We start from the raw sequence: 24,144 nt of genomic DNA on the forward strand, positions 1-24,144 counted from the left end.
CAGAAAGGAATGGCAGGAAATCTTCAATGTGATGAACAGAAAAAAATATGCAGCCGAGAATCCTTTATCCAGCAAGTCTGTCATTTAGAATAGAAGGAGAGATAAAGGTCTTCCCAAACAAACAAAAACTGAAGGAATTCGTCACCACTAAACCAGCCCTACAAGAGATCCTAAGGGGGATCCTGTGAAACAAAGTACCAGAGACATCGCTACAAGCATGAAACCTACAGACATCACAATGACTCTAAACTCATATCTTTCTATAATAACACTGAATGTAAATGGACTAAATGTGCCAACCAAAAGACATAGGGTATCAGAATGGATAAAAAAAAACCAAGACCCATCTACTTGCTGTCTACAAGAGACTCATTTTAGACCTGAGGACACCTTCAGATTGAGAGTGAGGGGATGGAGAACTATTTAACATGCCACTGGAAGTCAAAAGAGAGGTAGAGTAGCCATACTTATATCAGACAAACTAGAATTTAAATTAAAGGCTGTAACAAGAGATGAAGAAGGGCATTATATAATAATTACAGGATCTATCCATCAGGAAGAGCTAACAATTATAAATGTCTATTTACCGAATACGGGAGCCCCCAAATATATAAAACAATTACTCACAAACATAAGCAACCTTATTGATAAGAATGTGGTAATTGCAGGGGACTTTAACACTCCACTTACAACAATGGATAGATCATCTAGACACACGGTCAATAAAGAAACAAAGGCCCTGAATGATACATTGGATCAGATGGACTTGACAGATATATTTAGAACTCTGCATCCCAAAGCAACAGAATATACTTTCTTCTCGAGTGCACATGGAACATTCTCCAAGACAGATCACATACTGGGTCACAAAACAGCCCTTCATAAGTATACAAGAATTGGGATCATACCATGCATACTTTCAGACCACAATGCTATGAAGCTTGAAATCAATCACAGGAAAAAGTCTGGAAAACCTCCAAAAGCATGGAGGTTAAAGAACACCCTCTAAAGAATGAATGGGTCAACCAGGCAATTAGAGAAGAAATTAAAAAATATATGGAAACAAATGAAAATGAAAATACAACAATCCAAATGCTTTGAGATGCAGCAAAGGCAGTCCTGAGAGGAAAATACATTGCAATCCAGGCCTATCTCAAGAAACAAGAAAAATCCCAAATACAAAATCTAACAGAACACCTAAAGGAAATAGAAGCGGAACAGCAAAGACACCCTAAACCCAGCAGAAGAAGAGAAATAATAAAGATTAGAGCAGAAATAAACAATATAGAATCTAAAAAAAAACTGTAGAGCAGATCAATGAAACCAAGAGTTGGTATTTTGAAAAAATAATCAAAATTGATAAACCTCTAGCCAGGCTTCTCAAAAAGAAAAGGGAGATGACCCAAATAGATAAAATCATGAATGAAAATGGAATTATTACAATCAATCCCTCAGAAATATAAGCAATTATCAGGGAATACTATGAAAAACTATATGCCAATAAATTGGACAACCTGGAAGAAATGGACAAATTCCTAAACACCCACATGCTTCCAAAACTCAATCAGGAGGAAATAGAAAGCTTGAACAGACCCATAACCAGCAAAGAAATTGAAACAGTTATCAAAAATCTCCCAACAAATAAGAGTCCAGGACCAGATGGCTTCCCAGGGGAGTTCTACCAGCCGTTTAAAGCAGAGATAATACCTATCCTTCTCAAGCTATTCCAAAAAATAGAAAGGAAGTAAAACTTCCAGACTCATTCTATGAAGCCAGCATTACTTTGATTCCTAAACCAGACAGAGACCCAGCAAAAAAAGAGAACTACAGGCCAATATCCCTGATGAATATGGATGCAAAAATTCTCAATAAGATATTAGCAAATCGAATTCAACAGCTTATAAAAAGAATTATTCACCATGATCAAGTGGGATTCATTCCTGGGATGCAGGGCTGGTTCAACATTTGCAAATCGATCAACGTGATACATCACATTAATAAAAGGAAAGATAAGAACCATATGATCCTGTCAATTGATGCGGAAAAAGCATTTGACAAAATTCAGCATCCTTTCTAAATAAAAACCCTCGAGAAAGTCGGGATAGAAGGAACATACTTAAACATCATAAAAGCCATTTATGAAAAGCCCACAGCTAACATCATCCTCAATGGGGAAAAACTGAGAGCTTTTTCCCTGAGATCAGGAACACGACAGGGATGTCCACTCTCACCGCTGTTGTTTAACATAGTGTTGGAAATTCTAGCATTAGCAATCAGACAACAAAAGGAAATAAAAGGCATCAAAATTGGCAAAGAGGAAGTTAGGCTTTCACTTTTTGCAGATGACATGATATTATACATGGAAAATCTGATAGACTCCACCAAAAGTCTGCTAGAACTGATACATGAATTCAGCAAAGTTGCAGGATACAAAATCAATGTACAGACATCAGTTGCATTCTTTTACACTAACAATGAAGCAACAGAAAGACAAATAAAGAAACTGATCCCATTCACAATTGCACCAAGAAGCATAAAATACCTAGGAATAAATCTAACCAAAGATGTATGCTACCAAATCTAACCAAAGATCTGTATGCTGAAAACTATAGAAAGCTTATGAAGGAAATTGAAGAAGATATAAAGAAATGGAAAAACATTCCATGCTCATGGGTTGGAAGAATAAATATTGTCAAAATGTCAATACTACCCAAAGCTATCTACACATTCAATGCAATCCCAATCAAAATTGCACCAGCATTCTTCTCGAAGCTAGAACAAGCAATCCTAAAATTCATATGGAACCACAAAAGGCCCCGAATAGCCAAAGTAATTTTGAAGAAGACCAAAGCGGGAGGCATCACAATCCCAGACTTTAGCCTCTACTACAAAGATGTCATCATCAAGACAGCATGGTATTGGCACAAAAACAGACACATAGACCAATGGAATAGAATAGAAACCCCAGAACTAGACCCACAAAAGTATGGCCAACTCATCTTTGACAAAGCAGGAAAGAATATCCGATGGAAAAAAGACAGTCTCTTTAACAAATGGTGCTGGGAGAACTGGACAGCAACATGCAGAAGGTTGAAACTAGACCACTTTCTCACACCATTCACAAAAATAAACTCAAAATGGATAAAGGACCTGAATGTGAGACAGGAAACTATCAAAACCCTAGAGGAGAAAACAGGAAAAGACCCCTCTGACCTCAGCCATAGGAATTTCTTACTTGACACATCCCCAAAGGCAAGGGAATTAAAAGCAAAAATGAACTATTGGGACCTCATGAAGATAAAAAGCTTCTGCACAGCAAAGGAAACAATCAACAAAACTAAAAGGCAACCGATGGAATGGGAAAAGATATTTGCAAATGACATTTCAGACAAAGGGCTAGTATCCAAAATCTATAAAGAGCTCACCAAACTCCACACCTGAAAAACAAATACTCCAGTGAAGAAATGGGCAGAAAACATGAATAGACACTTCTCTAAAGAAGACATCAGGATGGCCAACAGGCACATGAAAAGATACTCAACGTCACTCCTCATCAGGGAAATACAAATCAAAACCACACTCAGATATCACCTCACGCCAGTCAGAGGGCCAAAATGAAGAAATCAGGAGACTATAGATGCTGGAGAGGATGTGGAGAAACGGGAACCCTTGCACTGTTAGTGGGAATGCAAACTGGTGCAGCCACTCTGGAAAACAGTGTGGAGGTTCCTCAAAAAATTGAAAATAGACCTACCCTATGACCCAGCAGTAGCACTGCTAGGAATTTACCCAAGGGATACAGGAGTACTGATGCATAGGGGCACTTGTACCCCAATGTTTATAGCAGCACTTACAACAATAGCCAAATTATGGAAAGAACCTAAATGTCCATGAACTGATGAATGGATAAAGAAATTGTGGTTTATATACACAATGGAGTATACGTGGCAATGAGAAAGAATGAAATATGGCCCTTTGTAGCAACGTGGATGGAACTGGAGAGTGTGATGCTAAGTGAAATAAGCCATACAGAGAAAGACAGATGCCATATGTGTTCACTCTTATGTGGATCCTGAGAAACTTAACAGGAACCCATGGTGGAGGGGAAGGAAAAAAAAAAAAGAGGTTAGAGTGGGAGAGAGCCAAAGCATAAGAGACTCTTAAAAACTGAGAACAAACTGAGGGCTGATGGGGGGTGGGAGGGAGGGGAGGGTGGGGAATGGGTATTGAGGAGGGCACCTGTTGGGATGAGCACTGGGTGTTGTATGGAAACCCATTTGACAATAAATTTCATATATTTAAAAACAAAAGAAAAAAATAGTTAAAAAAAAAAGAATGTCCTCAATGAACAAAACAGATGAACATAAGGGAAGGGAAGCAAAAATAATATAAAAATAGGGAGGGGGGCAAAACAGAAGAGACTCATAAATATGGAGAACAAACTGAGGGTTACTGGAGGGGTTGTGGGAGGGAGGATGGGCTAAATGGGTAAGGGGCATTAACGAATCTACTCCTGAAATCATTGTTTCACTATATGCTAACTAATTTGGATGTAAATTTTAAAAAATAAAAAATTAAATTAAAAAAAGAAAAAAGAAAAAAAAAAAAAGAATGTCCTCGATGAGGGGCCTGAGGGTGACTCATGCGGTTAAGCATCCTACTTTGGCTCAGGTCATGATCTCACGGTTCATGAGTTCGAGCCCCACATCAGGCTCTGTGCTGAAAGCTCAGAGCCTGGAGCCTGCTTCGGATTCTGTCTCTCCCTCTCTCTGCCCCCCACCCCCACCTCTCTCTGTCTCTCTCCCTCTCCCTCAAAAATAAATAAACATTAAATTTTTTTTAAATAAATAAACATTAAAAATATTAGGGGTGCCTGGGTGGCTCAGTGGGTTAAGCAGCCAACTTCGGCTCAGGTCAGGATCTCGCAGTTTGTGGGTTCAAGCCCCACATCAGGCTCCATGCTGACAGTTCAGCGCCTGAAGCCTATTTCAGACTCTGTGTCTCCCTCTCTCTCTGCCCCTCCCCCACTCATGCTCTGTCTCTCTCTCTCTCTCTCTCTCCCTCTCTCTCTCTCTCTCAAAAAATAAATAAATAAACATAAAAATTTTTTCATTAAAAAAAAAAGAATGTCCTCAAATGAAAGAGTAAAGAAATTAAGTTAACTAAATCTCAAGCATCAAGTGCACCCGTGATACACTGTGAAAAATTTGGTGCATACATAAGACATTTCTGTTGCATTCTGAAGCCAATACTATGAAATATTTTTGTTTCAAAATACTATGAAATATATTTGTGGTGGAGGCTGATAGAAATCACACACACACACACACACACACACACAAGCTTCTGTGGTCTTCAATAGCTTTGAAGAGCATGAAAGGGGTCTGAGACCAAAAAGTTGAGAAACACTATGCTAATAAAAGAGCCTTGTTTAAACCTTACATTTCACATTCACGGGCATGGGTATAAGTGGACAGCAATGTTTATGTACATATTGGGGTTTTTTTTTTATCGAGGTGAAACTCACAGAACATAAAATTAACCATTTTAAAGTGAAAAATTTGGTGGCGTTTCATATATTCATAATACTGGGCAACTATCACTCTAATTCCAAGACATTTTCATGACCTCGAAAGAAAAGCCTGTACACATTAAGCCGTCATTTCCGATTGTCCGCTCCCGCCTCTGGCAATCTCCAATCTTTAATCTGCCTCTATGGATTTACCTATTCTGGACATTTCATATAAATGGAACCATGTAATGTGTGACATTTTACAATTGGCTTCTTTCACTTAGCACAGTATTTTCAAGGTACATCAATGTTGCAGCATGGATTCCGTATACTTCACTCCAAATATATTTGTTCTTAATTATATTCACGTTCACATACTCTTCTTTTTTTCTCTTTATTTATTTTTTTAAATTTACCTCCAAGTTAGTTAGCACATAGTGCAGCAATGATTTCAGGAGTAGCTTCCTTAGCGCCCCTTACCCATTTAGCCCATCCCCCCTCCCACAGCCCCTCCAGTAACCCTCTGTTTGTTCTCCATAATTAAGAGTCTCTTATGTTTTGCCCCCTCCCTGTTTTTATATTATTTTTGCTTCCCTTCCCTTATGTTCATCTGTTTTGCATATTAATTTCCTCATATGAGTGAAGTCATATGGTTTTTGTCTTTCTCTGACTAATTTCACTTAGCATAATACTTTCCAGTTCCATCCACGTAGTTGCAAATGGCAAGATTTCGTTCTTTTTGATTGCCGAGTAATACGCCATTGTGTGTGTGTGTGTGTGCGTGTGTGTGTGTGTGTGTGTGTGTGTGTGTGTGTCTGTGTGTACCACATCTTCTTTATCCATTCTTCCATCGATGGACATTTGGTCTCGTTCCATACTTTGGCTATTGTCGAGAGTGCTGCTATACACAGGGGGGTGCATGTGTCCCTTCGAAACGGCACACCTGTACCCCGTGGATAAATACCTAGTAGTGCAATGGCTGGGTGGTAGGGTAGTTCTATTTTTAGTTTTTTGAGGAACCTCCATACTGTTTTCCAGAGTGGCTGCACCAGTTTGCATTCCCACCAGCAGTGCAAAAAGTTCCTGTTTCTCTGCATCCTCACCAGCATCTGTTGTTGCCTGAGTTGTTGATTTTAGCCATTCTGACAGGTGTGAGGTGAGAGCTCATTGTGGTTTTTACTTGTCTTTCCCTGATGATGAGTGACGTTGAGCCCTTTTTCAATTCATCTTCACATACTCTTTTAAAGGTACATGTATGATCTGCGATTAGAAAATCTTACTTCACGCAGTACAGATACACAAGTATGTGTTTATAAGGTAGTATCTGTTTCAGTATTTGTACATTACAGACTTCAACTGTGCACAAAGGTATTTCTGTATATAGTGGGAATCTACAAAAAAATTGAGGCAACTCCCCCCTATTCTGAGGTGAATGTTAATCGATGTATGATGATTATAATCACTATGCTCATCGCCAAATATGTAAAGTGCTTAATTGTGAATGGTGGAAAATTTATTCATTTTGTAACATCTCCTAATAAAATGTGCTTGCACACATAAGTCATTTTTTGTTTGTTTAAGGCTGTTGATTTCGAGGGTATAGGGAGCTGGTATAGTGGGGGAGAAATGAATTTTGAGACAGGAGGCCTGGGTCAGAACCCATATAATGTTTTTTATCAGATATGAGACTCCCAGAAACTAACTTCCTTCCTCTTTCAGGCCTCAGATGTCTTCCCTTGAATGAGAGGATGCCTCTCCAAGCTTTTGTAAACATGGCTCCATTCGCCAGGAATAATTTACATACTATGTTCAAGATTTTTTTTTTCCCTATCCATAGATCACCTCTATTGGCTTACATTTGAATTGACTCCATTTTTTTACATAAGCAAATCTCAAAAAAAAAAGGCTGTATAATTCTGACTAAAGATGGGAAGCCAGTGTCACTTGCATATAGAAAAAATTCAATGAATCACCTCAAGTCGTCCAGGGGTCCATGTTTTATCATCTCACTTCCTTTAACACAGATCATCTCACCCTTTGGGTAACAATGTGCGGCCCCGACCAACGCTTTTCATGAATCAGTAAACGGCAGCCTCGCTTACTTTCAGAAGTTAAGATTCATTACTCACTCTCTTCCCCTTCAAAAGGCTGGTAGAAATATTCATAGCTTTGGGTACCACACCAAACTGTGCAGCACTGGGCAGAGGTTTGAGATACTAGATAAGTGACATTCTCATGGAGCTTGTCTTGAACACGAGACCCCAAGAAATTCAGAAAATACAAAATTCCCCAAATAGCTGCAGGAGGGCTCCTGAGTATATCAGTGTAATTGGGCCACATTTTAGTTGTATTGCCTCTTGGACTCTCCGTAATGAAAGGGATACAAGACGCTAGGAGGCCCTCGGTAGCTGATTTCCCTTTTCTTGAGCACAGAAATTACTCCCGGGAAATACGTGATCGTCTGTTCTTTTTATCCTACAGAGTCTGTTGCAAACTGATGGCAAGAATGGTCGCCCCTTTATCCACGCACCTACAGTGATGCTTTGCAGCCCCTCACAACAACAGGCGGGGTGAGTGCATTTCTCCACCCCTTGAATCCGACTGGCCATGTAACTTGCTTTGGCCAACAGATAAAAAGAACTCATATCATGGCTAAGAAAGTTCAAAAGAGACGGCATCTGTGAAGTACTTAGTACAGTGCCTGGCACATAGTGAATCCTGGTTAAATGGCAGCAATTATCATTGAGAGTGTGTATGCCATAAACAGCAAGTACCAACCAGGCAGGCCACTCTGCTCCAGGGACTTTGGTCTCCATATACTTCCCTGGCCCTTCTCTCCTCTCCCTCTTTGCCTACTTCTGACTGGCCCCAGATGTTACCAATTGATGGCATATTCAGCTAAAGGGCTTGTGCAAATCTCACTGGGGTTACATTTCCCCAGAAAGCGGGAATGAACGGGTCCGTCCTCGAGTTCACCACAACCCCGAAGAACCCCAGGTCCACCCAAGAGTTATGGACTTATGACATAATCTAGTGGGGGTTAGTTTAATCTAAAATACCCCCTTGGGGCGCCTGGGTGGCTCAGTCGGTTCAGCGTCTGACTTCGGCTCAGGTCATGATCTCACAGTTCATGAGTTTGAGCCCCGCGTCAGGCTCTGTGCTGACAGCACGGAGCCTGGAGCCTGCTTCAGATTCTGTCTCTCTCTCTCTCTCTCTGCCTCTCCCCTGCTTGCGTTCTGTCTCAAAAATAAACACTAACATTTAAAATTAATTAATTATTTAATTGCCCCTTTGGGTAATTCTGAATCCACACTGAAGAACTAAGGAAACAGCCACAATTTATTGAGTGCCATTGGCTAAGTGCTTTAGAGTTACTATGTCATTTAAGCTCCACGGCAAATTTCTGAGTTCCCGAAGATGAATTCCTTTTTTTTTTTTTTTTTTTTTTTAATTTTTTTTCAACGTTTTTTATTTATTTTTGGGACAGAGAGAGACAGAGCATGAACGGGGGAGGGGCAGAGAGAGAGGGAGACACAGAATCGGAAACAGGCTCCAGGCTCCGAGCCATCAGCCCAGAGCCTGACGCGGGGCTCGAACTCACGGACCGCGAGATCGTGACCTGGCTGAAGTCGGACGCTTAACCGACTGCGCCACCCAGGCGCCCCCCGAAGATGAATTCCAAATTGTCCCCACTTTACAGATGAACAGTCTGAGGCTTGGAGATGCAAACGATTTGCCCAACTACGTGGAAGGCACTGTAAGAAAAATAAGTAAGAACTGATTCTTAGTCCCCAACCTCCCACCACCAAAGATCTCTAATTTTCTCTATCACCTGTGGACTCCATGTTTTGAAAGTTTTTATTTGCCATTTCACGGCATTATTAGGTTTGAAATATTAAAATGGACCCCTCCCTTGGGAGATCTTGAGGTGCTGGACTCCGTGGTTTGGAAGTGTTGAACTCACAGAAGAAACAGAAGCTCAGAAAGAGTCAGTGATTTGTTTTTAATTTTTTTCTTTAACACCTATTCATTTTCTAAGAGACAGAGAGACAGAGCGTGAGCGGGGGAGGGGCAGAGAGAGAGGGAGACACAGAATCCGAAGCAGGCTCCAGGCTCCGTGCTGTCAGCACAGAGCCCGACGCGGGGCTCGAACTCATGAACCACAAGATCATGACCTTGAAGTCGGATGCTCAACCAGCTGAGCCACCCAGGTGCCCCAGAAAGGATCCGTGATTTGCCAATGTCACACTGCTCCCATGTAGAAGGGAAAACACTATAATCCCGGCCTCAGTATTCCCTGGAACCATTTCTTTTTCCACTACAGAATTCTGCTTCCGGAACATGCCTTAGTCACAGGGACAATTTGGAACCAAATCACTGGGAGGAGGAGACAGAATTAAGGAAATAATCATTGAAGTGGTTTGTCTCATATTTAAAACCTTCATGACAGCTGCTCTCCACACCTTTTGGCTTGGTGGTTATTCACCCCAAAGTTATTTGATGCTATGCAGAGTAAAGGGCAAAATAAATAAATGACATTTTAAAGGTAGCTGACACCCAAAGCAGATAAAAATACATATAGGGGCGCCTGGATGGCTCAGCCTGTCAAGCATCCAACTTCGGCTCAGGTCGTGATCTCAAGCACGGTTCATGGGTTCGAGCCCCACATCAGGCTCTGTGCTGATAGCTCAGAGCCTGGAGCCTGCTTCGGATTCTGTGTCTCCCTCTCTCTCTGCCCCTCCCCTGCTCATGCTCTGACTCTGCCTCTCAAAAATGAATGAACGTTAAAAAAAATTTTTTTTTAATACATATAAAGATCATCCGTGTGTTAATTGCGTAAAGGGTTTGCAAAAACGGGGCTATGATGATGGGCTGGAAAGCACACTGAACTCTGCTATCATCCTTTTTCATTCCAAACTTGCTTTACAAGATGACGTCATACCCTCCAGCTTGGTGTGGTAAGGGCCGGAGCAGCAGAAGAAAGCTTCACGCAGTACATAGGACAGAAGGAGGACTTTCAAATACAAGGTAAATTTGAGAGTTATGAGAAGCCCTTCCCAGAAAAATTTTGGGCTGACGATCTCCCATCTCATTCCCGGCCACCCACGAATCCCACTTCCTCGGGTCCCCCAGGACCGCTGAAAGGAAGAGGAGAGAAAGGAACTAGCCATACATGTTTACTGACCACCTACTTATTGAATCAGGCAGTGAACTAGGATTTGGAGGAGGTGAACAGATTTACTTTCCAGCAGCAACCCCAGGCCAAGTTCTTACTGCACCAACAAGCTTCAAAAGCATGGTGGGTGTGAATGTAGCCTTGGGAGCTACACTGCTTGGGCTCGAAACCTGGTTCCTCTCTTTCCTACATGTGTGAGTGGGGGCCAGCTACTCACCTCTCTCTACCTTAGCTTCCCCATCTGCAAGATGGGTATAACTGTATCTACCAAGTAGGCTTATCGTGAAAGCAAAATGACTTTGTGAATATTTAAAGAATATATGTAATGCTCTTGCACATGATCATGGATGGACAAATATTAAATAATATTACATTTATGAGTAAACCAAGGCTCAAAGAGATTAAGACACACACCCAAGTTCACACAACTGAGAAGTCACTGAGCTTAACACTCTGACTCCATGACCCTGCCTCCTTTCCTCTCATGTTGAGGCTACTCAGGCTGAGCCGATGGCACATGGGACAAAAGGAGCCATCCGGGCCGGAAGCCTCATTGTCCTCCCTAGCAAGCTCCCCACGTACGCTAACCCGCATACCCATTTCCCCCAAGACCAGTCCTGGAGGGCCCAGCCAACTGACTTCCAGACACGAGTCCTGTGGCTCTCCTCGCCAACCTTGTCTGGAATTTTCCAGCAGCCTATCCCACTCATCCCAGTCCTAAGTGCACTGCGGTCACCAAATAAACCGAAAACTTCATGCGGCAGTTAAACAACTTACGCCCCGCACAGTGACTGCAAGGCGAGAACATCCGGTCTGGAGATTAATTTCTCCAAGACACATTACTGCTAGTCTAACAGGAGGTCAGGAATTTAAGCCCCTACTTTCTGTGTTGATTTTGATTTTAGTTACTTATAAATAAATCTTAAACTCAGAAGCATACGTCTGATCGTCTGTCAGTTCAAAACTGTCAGTTCAGATACCAAAGGAGTAGAAGTCACCATTGGTGGCATCGTCAACATCATCACCCATCAAAGACTCAAATATTTATATGTATCAAGAGGTTCTAAGAGTTTTACATCTATTACCTAATGTAATCCTCAAGACCTCCTACAAGGGGGATCTATTGTTATTCCCTAATTTAGAGGAAGAAACTGAGGCACCGTGAGTTTAAAGGATTTTGCAAGGTAGTCTTATTCCATAAATGCTTCCGTGGTGATCTAAAGGAGGTGAGCCAGCTGCCCCCAATCCTAAACTAGGGACCCAGATACAGCATAAAGTTATCCCAAATGTGACCATGGAAACGACTCCTGCCCAAGCTTCATCTGAAGGCATGAGAGATGACTAAATAGCTAGCAGAGATTCTCATTTGATTAATAACATCAAGAACTGTAGGGGCGCCTGGGTGGCTCAGTCGGTTAGGCGTCCGACTTCGGCTCGTGTCATGATCTCGCGGATTGTGAGTTCGAGCCCCGCATGGGGCTCTGTGCTGACAGCTCGGAGCCTGGAGCCTGCTTCGGATTCTGTGTCTCCCTCTCTCCACCTCTCTCCCACTCACGCTCTGTCTCCCAAATATAAACAAACATTAAAAAAAAAAAAAAAAACCTTTAGAAAATGATAGTAGAAACTGCCAAAGAATCTCAGGTTTCTGAATCAAAGCTTTTATTGGGTGGTTATCTACCTTTTGACATGACCATTAACAGGATGTAAGTGTGGTTCTGGGCAGTGTTCACCTGACAGGATGGATTCTAGCTTTAGAGCGCGTAGTAGGCTACAACGTTCTCCCTAATCATTAACTTTCGTTCCTATAGAAACGCGAGGCTGTGTCCCCACACAAGGGCACGGAACTTGCGGTATCTGTCTGCGGGTGGAATATGCTTCCCGCTCCACCAACAATGGGCACAGCCACGTGACGTGCTTTGGCTGATGAAGGTGCAAACGGAAGTGGCTTGGTCCAGCCCGAGCTGAAGCTCAAAGAACTACCGTTCGACCCTACCAGCTTTCGTCCTCCTTCTGACCCAAGAACAGCCTCCCCAGGCCGTGGTTGGGCCACTGGCCTCCATCCCAGAATGAAGAAGGCTCTGGGAGCCACAGCTGACCCTCAGCAACCTGTAACCTGACTGACAACTACCCCTTTGTCATTGAAAGTCATGGAGACCGGGGATTTCTGCTACCAGAGCAGAACCTAGTGAAAGGTGATTGATACAGAACGGGACCTGAAAACGACACCTGAACACTTGAAGACATCTGCTGAGCACCCCCAAACTACGTTGAGAGTCCGCCGGCCACGCTGGGCTCCCCCACTGCATTGACAGAAACAGAATCCTGTATTAGGATAAAGAGGAATTGGACAAGGAAGGGTAAAGAGGCCGTAGGAAACAGAGTGCGAACAAAGGACACATCAGAGAAGCAGGGTGACTAAGCAAAAGCCATCAACAAAGGAGGAAGGGCATAAGTGATAAAGGACACCGCCCATCACCAAGCGTCACGTACAAAGGCGCACCAGTAACCACGTGGAGGGGGACAAACAGCCACGAAACAGAAAGCAGACCGGCACCAGATGCCAAGGGACTGTCTGAAAGAGGATATCACATAAAGACAAGAAAAATTAACAGTAATTTAGACAAAGAGACAGAAACCAGACAGTGGCGAGGGGAACTGTGGATGGTTTTGTCCTAATAGAAAAAAAAAAAAAAGTTTGATTCCAACATCGTCTCCTGCAGCAAGTCCTTGGGGGAAAGGGCCACACCGCGCTTTCCCCCTGACATAATTCAAAGGACCTGGTTAAGAGCCCCGCACTTCTTAAGACATTATCACTTCCTCCAGGTCTGTCCTCCCTCGCCCGCCTTAAGGCGCAGCAACATATTTCTTTACGGTCCCCTCCTCCTCTAGGCACCGTGCAGCCAGGAGGCTCCAGGGTTTCTTATTGGCAAAACGTAAGGAACAGTGGACCATTTGAACAGCAACACACGTCAGAAACGGGCACTTCGTGCACTGCCTGCCTTACGAGTTATTAGAACGGACGGCTGTCTTTGTGGTGCGACTGCAGAGGGATCCTTCTTCCTCCCATACCCATTCTTCTGCCATCCGAAATCCGAGCACAAGACTGCCTCCTTCGCCTTAGATTTTAACAGCTTAGGAGACTGCACGCCCGGCTCCTTGCACATCTCCGCCTCAGTGTGATGGGACGGTACCCGCTGCCCGCAGGGAAGTGCAATGAGGCAGCACCTCCTTAGAGGGGAAGCACCCCCTTACAGTTGGGGACCGCCCTCTCCAGATCCCAGCGCCCCCTGAGAGGGGCCACGGAGGGACCCTCTGCCCCCCAGCGTGGCACTCTGGACTCTCACGACTCAAACTGTGGTCTGGGGGCCAGCGGCATCAGCATCACCCGGGAGCACATAAGAAGTGCAGGCTCCCCGGTCCCCCCACCCCCCACCGCACTGAATCAGAATCTGCATCCTTATTCTCTCTCTGTCTCGCTGTCTCTCTCTCTCCCTGCCCCTCCCCGCTCACTCTCTGGCTCTCCCTCAAAATAAATAAACTTCAAAAATTTTTTAAAAGGGGAGAGGTGCCTGAGTGGCTCAGTCGGTTAAGCATCTGACTCTGGGTTTCTGCTCAGGTCATGATCTCACGGTTCGCGGGTTCAAGCCCCACATCGGGCTCCACACTGACAGTGCGGAGTCGGCTTGGGATTCTGTGTCTCCCACTCTCTCTGCCTCTCCCCTGCTCACTTTCTCTGTCGCTCTCTCAAAATAAATAAATAAACTTAATTTTTTTTTTTTTAAAGAACCTACCTCTTAACAGGTTCCCCCAGATCTTATGCACCAGAAAGTTTAGGAACAGCTGCTCTAATGACCACTCCCCATGAAGTCGGTGTATTGAGCCCCTGAGGTGCGTTGCAATGGAAATACAAGTTAAGGCTCTCAGGGACAGAATACCATAAATTTATTTCTTGGGGCTCCTGGGTGGTTCAGTCGGTTAAGCGACCGACTTGGGCTCAGATCATGATCTCGCGGTTCGTGAGTTCGAGCCCCTAGTTGGGCTCTGTGCTGACAGCGCAGAGCCTGGAGGAAGCCTGCTTCACATTCTGTGTCTCCTTCTCTCTCTGCCCCTCCGCCACTCGCACTCTGTCTCTGTCTCTCTCTCTCTCAAAAGTCAATAAACGTTAAAAAAAAATGTTAAAGAATACCATAAATTTATTTCTAACGTTCGTTACGTATGTGACCTACAGCAAGTCACTTGATCCTCTGAGCCTCAGTTTCCTCCTCCATATGCTGGGCATAATAATGCCTGGCTCAGAGTATCGCTATGAAGGTCAAATGAAGTAAAATATGTAAACTGTAAATATTGATAGGTATTTACTCCCTCGCTTGCTGGCCAAGGATAGGTTTTGCTGACAGCTAAGTGCCCAGGGGTAAGAAGCAGGATAAAGATGTTTTGAGAAGAACTGAGACAGAGAGAAAGCCCAGTCAGGGATATTGGTCGGGGCAAGGTATTAGCTTAACCTGAATGTTCCCATTGGGCCCTCCACGTTCTCTGCTCTTTGTCTTTTAAAAATGCAGACGCGTCCTCAGAAAGGAGTTGGATAGCTAGGAGTTATAGCACACAAGGATTTACTTCCAGAACCTCCTACCCCACAGCATGCTAATTATTTAGCAGATGTGCATGACTTAACAACTACACAGCTAAGTCTCTCAGAGTCACTGATTTTCATTCCCATCCCAGCGCTTACAAGAAAATCTCATCCCAAGTATATTTCCCTCAGCAAATATTAAAGCTTCCCACGTGACATCTGGAAAGGAATTACCGTACTGTATACAAATCATCTGCAGACAATTGATTTCTCTTTAAAAAAAAAAAAATCACGTTAGGCTTTCAGGACAACTGGTGTCCTATAAACCTAAAATTTGTATTAATACAGAGTGCCCAGACTAACCCTGAGCTCCAACTCCCTAAATTCCTTGCAGCAATGTTTGGCTTTTCACTTTTCTCCCCAGTGTGAATTCATTAAGTTCTTCTTTTGGAAAGAAGATTGGGAAAAACAGGCGACCTAGGACCTCTGTCCACAGACCAATGTGTCGAACGCGTCGTCACCTTTGCGCACACTGCGTTCAGCAACCGTGTGGCCTCTGTCGTGCCGCGGCTATAGGAAATGTTGGTCCAGAAATATATGTGTTTCTTAGGGAGAGTCTTTTTGAAAGAGAATTCAGCTCACACAGCATTAAATACACTACACTAAAATTACTCCCTATTGCATCAGTGAGGGATGCATTTAGGTCTTCGGCCGGATAATAAATATGATCTCAACGGGGGAAATAATGGGGGTAGGGTGGGGAGACAAAGAGTGAGAGAGAGAGAGAGAGACTTTGACATCTTTATACCTCCCCCACAGCAGGGAAAGATCTCATGTTGTAAGCAATTAAACTTTCTTCTTTTCATTACATAGAACTCTCAGCTGGAGTCAACATAAACAGCATCCAGTCACCTGTTGCCCCATTACAGTACCTGGGATGAGGCTCACAGGCCCTCCAAAGACTCGCTTCTCGGGCACCTCCTTCCCATCGTCACAGGTGACACTTGGTGTCCAGCACCCATGGAGCTCACTCAGCATGTTGCCACCAATGACACATCCATTAATCTCACACCTGCAAACTGTTCATCAGAGTCCATCACACGAAACTCCCAAGCTCGATAGGTTTGCTGTCCTGTGTGTTTCCCGAAACACAGCTTCGGCACAAATGTGCTTTACCTTTGGATAGTCTTCACTTGGAAAAGTGCCCGTGTTTTAACCCGGCCACTTCCTTTCGTGGAGATAAATCCGAACCATCAGACTCGCAGCGAGAATTTCAAACTACCTTTTCATAGTACGAGTCAATTTTTAGTTCATAAAGATACTGCTAGAAGCAAGGGCTGGGAACCAGAAGACACGGATCCTGTGTCCAGCTTTGCCCCTTGCTGGTTGTGTGTGCTCGGGCAAGGCTGCATTTCACCTGTTCTGGCCTCATTCTTCTCACCTGTGATGTAGATATGCTAACACCTGTCCTACCCAAGGCTGACCGAGGGAGATCACATGGGTGAGAGAAGGTTATGAAGTGTGATACTATGTCTTCAATTACCATACGAGGCAGCTAGTGAACAGTTATTGCTGCCTCTGAAATAGAGGAAGTGAAGAGAAAAAGAGGATGTGTCAGATTCTACCTCATGGTCTCAAATGGGAGCCATGACTGGTGTGGGATAGGGTGCGTTACAATCATCTTAATTTAGCAGCAAGGCAGCTTGAGATTATTGGCTCGCATCTGTATGTTTTGCTCAGATCTATATAGTACTCTTCCTGCTACACTATAAAGCCTCTCAGATTGATCAGGAGCACAGACCTGTGTGTCAAGAGACCAGAAATCTATGCTGAACCCTGTCACAACATTCTAGTGGACAAGTGAATCTTTTGGAACCTCTCTGGGTCTTGAAAGTTGGTGCATTTCATCCCAAAATCAATGTGGAAAGATTTATCAAGAAACTTAAGAATATTTATATCTCTTGCTCTAATAAGCACATATTTGAAAAACTATTTTAAGGACATGATCCTTAACAAGATAAAACCATTTCAGGTACAAAGAATGTTAATTACAGTGTAATTAACAATAGCAAAAAAAATGGAGGGGTAATCGAAATGTTAACCATAGTATATCTTTTTTATCAAATCATTTGCTATTAGTTAAGATGCTGATTTGAAATACAATTCAATAACAAGGGAAATATTTAAGGAATAATGTTGAGTAAAGTAAAAATCAGGGTACTAAAATGTATGAATATCCTACTTTGATCCTATGCACAGAAAAGAGAGACTAAGAAAGCGACGACTTGCCAAGATATTGCCAACGGTCATGCTTGAATGAAGATGGGTAATTTTTAATATTAGTTTCTAATGTTTATGGCTCATTTTTTACCTTTCCTCTATTTTTCAAATTTGCTTTAACATGTATTTATTATTTCACAAATAAATGAAGACAGAAACCTAATACCAGCAGGTTGAAATAGACGTCTAAAGTCATCTGCTTCAATGTTAAAGCTCTATGCTTTCACAGTAGTTTCAACTCTAGCGGTCTGAGAGCAAAATAACTAACAGTTTCAAAGCAAGAAATCACTCACAAAAGACTATGGCTGTAGAATGCTGTGTTTAAACACACGGAATCCTGATGCCTGTTTCCACACCGCTCGCTGAAGTGACGGGTCAGGGTATGTCCAGAGTGACAATAGTGATCGGGGTGGCCGAATATGAACCACGCTGAAAGTAAAAGTCCAACGAAGGGGCTAGTAGTAATATGCACAGTGCAGTGTTTATGGGATTCATCAGAGCTGTGTAGATGCTGGTATCTGAAACCCTACGAGTGTTAACTGGTCTTTACAGCAATGTCATGCTTGCTGAGAAGGCTATTTCGGCATGAAATAATTCCATACAAGCGAGAAGTACATTTCTCTCCCCACCACCGCCCCCCCCCAACATGGCTCAGAGTGACCTAATAACGCTGGAGGCTAATGAATTTTTCAAAGTGTTTTAAAAGCCAGTTCTGGGATGGCATTTTGCTCTGCATCCACTACAGTGAGTTTATGTCTGAATTTTTTTTAGAGAGTGGAGCCAAGAGACCCAGCGCTCCAGGGATGTCAGCCAAGTGGAAAGCATGCCATCAGTTCCAGACCAATGAAGATGCTTTGTTTTGTGCACGGCTTTATTACGTTAGGGTCTTACGAAGCAAATTCACAATTAAATAATAGAAGAAATATTTAGCTAGCAAATACAATTCTCCTTCCTGTTTATCTTTTTCCGCGACCTGTACACATTTCCTAAGGCCACGCTTTCGTTTGCCTACAATCTAAAAAGAAAGAGACCCAAATGAGTCCTCCCAGTGCTCTTGGTAAATACTCAAAAGATAAAACAAAATCTGAATCAAAGTTTAGGCTTGTATTAATCCACAAGGATGAGTTGAAATACCGTTCACCTTTCCCTGAAAGGATCCAGCTCTGCGAGTCTGTTTTTATTGCAGCTGTCAAAGGGTGAGAGAGTCCTACCTAGTATTTTGGTCAGGAGGCACCGCGCACACGCCAAACGAGGCCGCTCAGGGCCGGGGGGAAGGCGGAAGTGTTAAAGCTGCACAGACTTAATAATGTACAACATGATAAGACCAGAGCTAACGCTGCCACGCCATATATAGAAAAGTCGTTAAGAGAGTAAGCCTGAGAGTTCTCATCACAAGGAGAAAATGTCCCCCTTTATTCATTCTTTTCTTTTTCTTGGATCTGTAAAAGACCATGGATGTTCGCTGAACCTACGGTGGCAATCCTCTTAGAGTAAACCAAACCATCCTGCTAAAGTGATGGATGTCAATTATTTCTCAAGAGAAATGGGGGGAAAAAAAGCAGCAGAGAAGTTGGGGGCAAAGAGAGGCTTGCCCCCTTGTGTCCGTGGAGAAGGGCCCGGGGACACTGCCCTCCCAGGGAGCAGGCAGACGTGTGCCCTCTCAGACACACCCGTGGCAGAGGACCCGCTGATCTGTCCACCTGCCGTGACACTTCTGTCTTCCCAGGGCCAGGTGCTGATCTGGCCAGCGCCACTGACCCCTTGCTGGAGAAAACCCATGAAGAGTGCAAAGCCAAGCAAAATGCCCCTACATTCGGGATGAACCTCTGCCTCTGTTCTTTTCCATTTTGGGGAGCCAAGATGCAGGCCCGCACCTTTCTTTTTCGCACCCTTCAATTAACTGATAGATCATTTTCACGACAATTGGACCTCACTGAATGGATGGGCATCTTCTTTTCTTTTCTTTTTTTTTTTTAAAGCCACTTATCCTATAAGTCCTGGGTTTGTTTTTGTTTTTGTTTTTGTTTTTGTTTTTGTTTTTGTTTGAGCGAGGGAAAGAAATGCTTTCTGAGAATGAGAGCTCTCCCACAAAATCCTTCCAAATAATTGAAAGTCCATCAGTAGCCGCCCCTCCCCCTGGGGCTGTTCTCAGGGATCTTCGTTTACACCCGCTGCAGCTTTTTTTGTGGAGTCCAGAGCCAGCTTTAGTTTCGGGCTCAGGACGGGAGCGGGGCGCGAGGAGTGGCCTTTTTTTTTTTGCATCTTCTACATGCCACGGGCCTATTTCTGCCTCCTCACATCAGGCTCACATTTTTAGCACCGTCACCCTCCCTCCTGACTCATGATCACTTGTTATGAAAACCATGACATTTCACATTATCTGGCTTCCCGTAAGAACGAGGTCTCCTGTGCGAGAGACTTCTCCAGACAACCGAAGCTTACCCTCCATGGGACAATTTCCTTTCTATTTTCTTTTCTATTCGAATGATCGGAGTTAGAAATTGTTCGGAAACTGCCTGCACACCCCACCCGTTTTCTCAAGCAGGACACTGGGCTTACGTGACCTCTCCTCCTTGCTTGCTCAGGGTTATCACTGTGAACACCAGTGATGTGATAGCCACAGACACCGCACAGATGTTCAGAACTGTTTCCCCGACTCCAGATGGAATGACACTTATTGAGGGCCTGGGTCTGCGTCTTGTAGATTCTGTTTGATTTTGGTTTTGTTTGGGCAATTCCTCCACTGTAAGTCATCAGCAGTTACAGCCTCTGGCAACCCCTTCTCCCGTCACCGCACTCTGAGAAAATCAAGCTTGTGAATATCTTGTCAAAGCACAGACTAAGTGATGATGATGATGATGATGATGACGACGATGATGACGATGATGACGATCATGACGATGATGGTGATGGCTAACATTCGGGAGTCGTTGCTGTGTTCCCAGCATTGCTGTGTTTTACAGATGTCACCTTACAAATAGGCTCAGAGAGTGGGGTGCCTGGGTGTCGCAGTCGGTTAAGCGTCCGACTTCAGCCAGGTCACAATCTCGCGGTCCGTGAGTTCAAGCCCCGCGTCAGGCTCTGGGCTGATGGCTCGGACCCTAGAGCCTGTTTCCGATTCTGTGTCTCCCTCTCTCTCTGCCCCTCCCCCGTTCATGCTCTGTCTCTCTCTGTCCCAAAAATAAATAAAAAACGTTGAAAAAAAAAAAACATTTTAACAAATAGGCTCAGAGAGGGAGCGAGTTTAGGATATTTTCCCGTGAGAAAAAAAAAAAAAAAAAAACGACCTTTAAAAGATATGTTTTCTTTTTTTACTTTTTTTACTTGAGTGCAGTCGACATACAATGTCATATTCGTTTCCGGTGCACAGGATAGTGATTTGACAACCGTGTGGTTATGCTGCGCTCACAAGTGGAGCTAACATCTGTCACCGTACAACCCTGCTACGATATCACCGACCACGTACCCCACGCTGTACCTTTTATTCCCGGGGCGTATTCATCCCATAACTGGAAGCCTGCGTCTCCCACTCGCCTCCACCCGTTTTGCCCATCCCCCCACCCCCCTTCCTTCTGACAACCACCAGTTCGTCCTCGGTATTGACAGGTCTGGTCCTGCTTTTGGCTTATTTGCTCATCTGTGTGCACGCATCTTCTTTATTCGTAAAGATGTGCTTTCGGTCATCAATTTTGGCTCCCTAAAGAAAAGCCGCTCTTGCAGAATTCCATCTTTCAGGAGACCGAGGGTTGGCTGATGATGCCAGACGAGTGAACTCCAATTCATTCCGCCCTGGGTTTTGGAAGGATGTTCTCCTACGCCTCACCACGTTTCCCTGTGTCCATCCCCCCAGATCCTTCTCTTCTCTCCTGGTTCCTTCCAATCCCACCTCCACCTTCCTTCTTTTCTTTCTTCCCCTTTCCTTCACCCCTATGTGTCTCGAGTATAACCGGCAGTTTTCTAGAGCACTGCTAAGCCAGTGGACTCAAGAGCCAAAAACAGACTTGGCAGGACTGACAGCTGTCTCCCAACTTGAGGTCTTCTCACTAGCTGTGTCACTGGGGAGAGCCACCCCACTGTGCCAATCATCAGCCAATCAATCGACCAAAATAATCTTGAAGTCCTCCAGCAAGAGACTAAGAAGAAATCTGCAAAACCAAAAGTTGTGACAACAACCCTGATGGTAGTAAGTAAGGGGCAACTTCAAACTTTTTTTGAAACGTATTCTCCTTATTACAAATTCACTAAATTCTCGGGTCACCAGGGTGGCTCAGTCCACTAAGCGTCCCACTCTTGATTTCAGGTCATGATCTCACGGCTCATGAGTTCAAGTCCAGCGTCGGGCTCTGTGTTGGTAGCATGGAGCCTGCTTGGGATTCCCTCTCTCCCTCCCTCCCTCTCTCTCTCTCTCTCTCTGCCCCTCCCCTGCTCACTCTCTCTCTCTCAAAATAAATAAAAATAAACTTTAAAATAAAATAAAATAAAAATAAAACTTCACTAAATTCCCACATTTCTGACCACTGTAAAAGCAAGGCACACACCAATTTTCCAAATGGTTTATCAGTATTTTATATTCCTTTTGCATGGGCATACAGTGAGAAAATCTCCCAACTTGTTCAAGCAAATCACAGACAGCCGAGCCACATATTTTTTTCATAGCTAGTTCTCAATAACATTAGTTGATTACTCAGCCGTCCAAGGGCTTTTAATAATATAAAACAGTCAACACAGAAATAAACCCCTCTTGGGTCAAAGTGAACTTACCATCCAACCCTCCTATTAACCTGTCAAGTTGTCCACTCTTAATTGAAAGGGAATTAAGTATTCCAGGAGATCAGGTGGGAAAAGGCACTTAGGCTATAAGAAGAGAGTCCTGGAACTGGAGTCCACTGATCTGGGAGCAAACTCTGGCTCTGCTTTTCATTGGCAGTGAGAACTTGGGCAAACTCCCTGCCTCACTAAGGCTCAGTTTGCTCAACTGCAAAAGGGGACCGCTAGCTACTTCACCAGACCATTGTGCACAGTAAGTGAAAAACATCTATCTCTTAGAGGGAAGACGGATATTCACCAAATTTTAGGTGAACTAAAGGGAGCTAAGGACTGTCCCTGTTCCTATAAAATGTCAGTAAGGCTTCCTGGCTCTCTGATCCCCCAGTGGTCTCTTTTGTGTCCTTAGGACTACAGATGGAGAGCATATTCTCACCTCAGGACCATGCACACCTGCAGCAGCCCTAAGAGAGGAGTGTTAATGTCGTTCTCATTTTATAGATGAGCAAACCGAGACTCGGTGAGGCTAAGTGACCCAAGCTGCCTGCCCAGCAAATAAAAATGGCAAAGGCAGACTCTGAAATCAGGCCGTGAGCTACCACGCCATGCAGCATTGAGGGGAAAGAAGTGATGAGGAAGACAGTGGTATCTCCCAGGTTCCTCCAAATCCCAAAATGCTCTATGAAATTCTTTGTAAATCTCCTTAGGCAGGCAATTCTACTACGGGCTGCTTCCTGGGCTCCAGGTTACCGGCTCAGGTACAGGAATGTGTGATCACTGCTGCTCCCAAGGAAGGCAGCTGTCATTAAGGATGAGAACACAGATACTGTTTTGATGGTGCTGACGTCTAATTTCAACTACCTGTTTGGAAGCCCCCACACAATATGCACAATCATGAAGAAAGCTAATTCCCATATGTGAGTAGATAAACCTTGAATTACACCAGACCTGTTGCCAAAATACGTTCATGATCGTATACATTATCGGAAAAGGGATTTATTTATTCTTGCCAAGGTCCAAAAGGGTGAGCTGCTTGTAATAAAAAAACACATCGAGAAAAAAAAAAAAAAAACCCACAACAAAACAAGTATAATAACAGGATAGAAACTAAGCAATAAAAATTAGAAAAACTTGATCTTGGTTCAGGTCATGATCTCACGGTTTGGGAGATAGAGCCCCGCATCGGGCTCTGTTCTGGCAGCACAGAGCCTGCTTAGGATTCTCCCTCTCTCCCTGCCCCTCCCTCACACACACTCTCTCTCTCAAAAATAAATAAACGAACATTTTAAAAAAAGAAATACAGGGGCGCCTGGGTGGCTCAGTTGGTTAAGCGTCAGCCTTTGGCTCAGGTCATGATCTCACTCACAGTGTGTGAGTTCGAGCCCCGTGTCAGGCTCTAGGCTGACAGCTCGGAGCCTGGAGCCTGCTTCGGATTCTGTGTCTCCCCCTCTCTCTGCCCCTCCCCTGCTCATGCTCTCTCTCTCTCTCTCTCTCTCTCAATAATAAATAAACATTAAAAATTTTTAATAAAAAAATAAAAAAGAAATTAAAAAAAGAAACACAAGGCTAAGGAATAAGCATAAACATAACTTTGTGCTTCCTGGAAGCCAAAGCAAGAACTAGAAAGCGCATGGAGTCAAAGATACGCAGTTTTTCTGGACACCATCATGTCAAGAAGACTCTTACATGACAGGCTAATAAGAATACCTGGGAAAGTCGGTCACATCCCTGAGAGTTAGATGAAATAGAAGACCATAATCATGTTCTACCGCAAACAGCATGCCGGCCGGACAAGGCGTCTGCCTCAGGACGGCGCATGGGTTCATCCCCTGCATAAGTCTG

The 24,144-nt window shown here is 43.8% G+C and overlaps 1 protein-coding gene and 1 pseudogene across 4 annotated transcripts in view; one reads left to right on the top strand and one right to left on the bottom strand.

The window, feature by feature from the left end:
• Nucleotides 1-24,144, bottom strand: part of PRUNE2 (prune homolog 2 with BCH domain) — a 270,865-nt gene that overhangs the window by 238,781 nt on the left and 7,940 nt on the right. The window lies entirely within an intron of this gene.
• LOC122205490 overlaps nucleotides 1-24,144 on the top strand; it is a 50,505-nt pseudogene that overhangs the window by 23,006 nt on the left and 3,355 nt on the right.

The sequence above is a fragment of the Panthera leo genome, chromosome D4, assembly GCF_018350215.1.
Source record: "Panthera leo isolate Ple1 chromosome D4, P.leo_Ple1_pat1.1, whole genome shotgun sequence".
NCBI lineage: Eukaryota > Metazoa > Chordata > Mammalia > Carnivora > Felidae > Panthera > Panthera leo.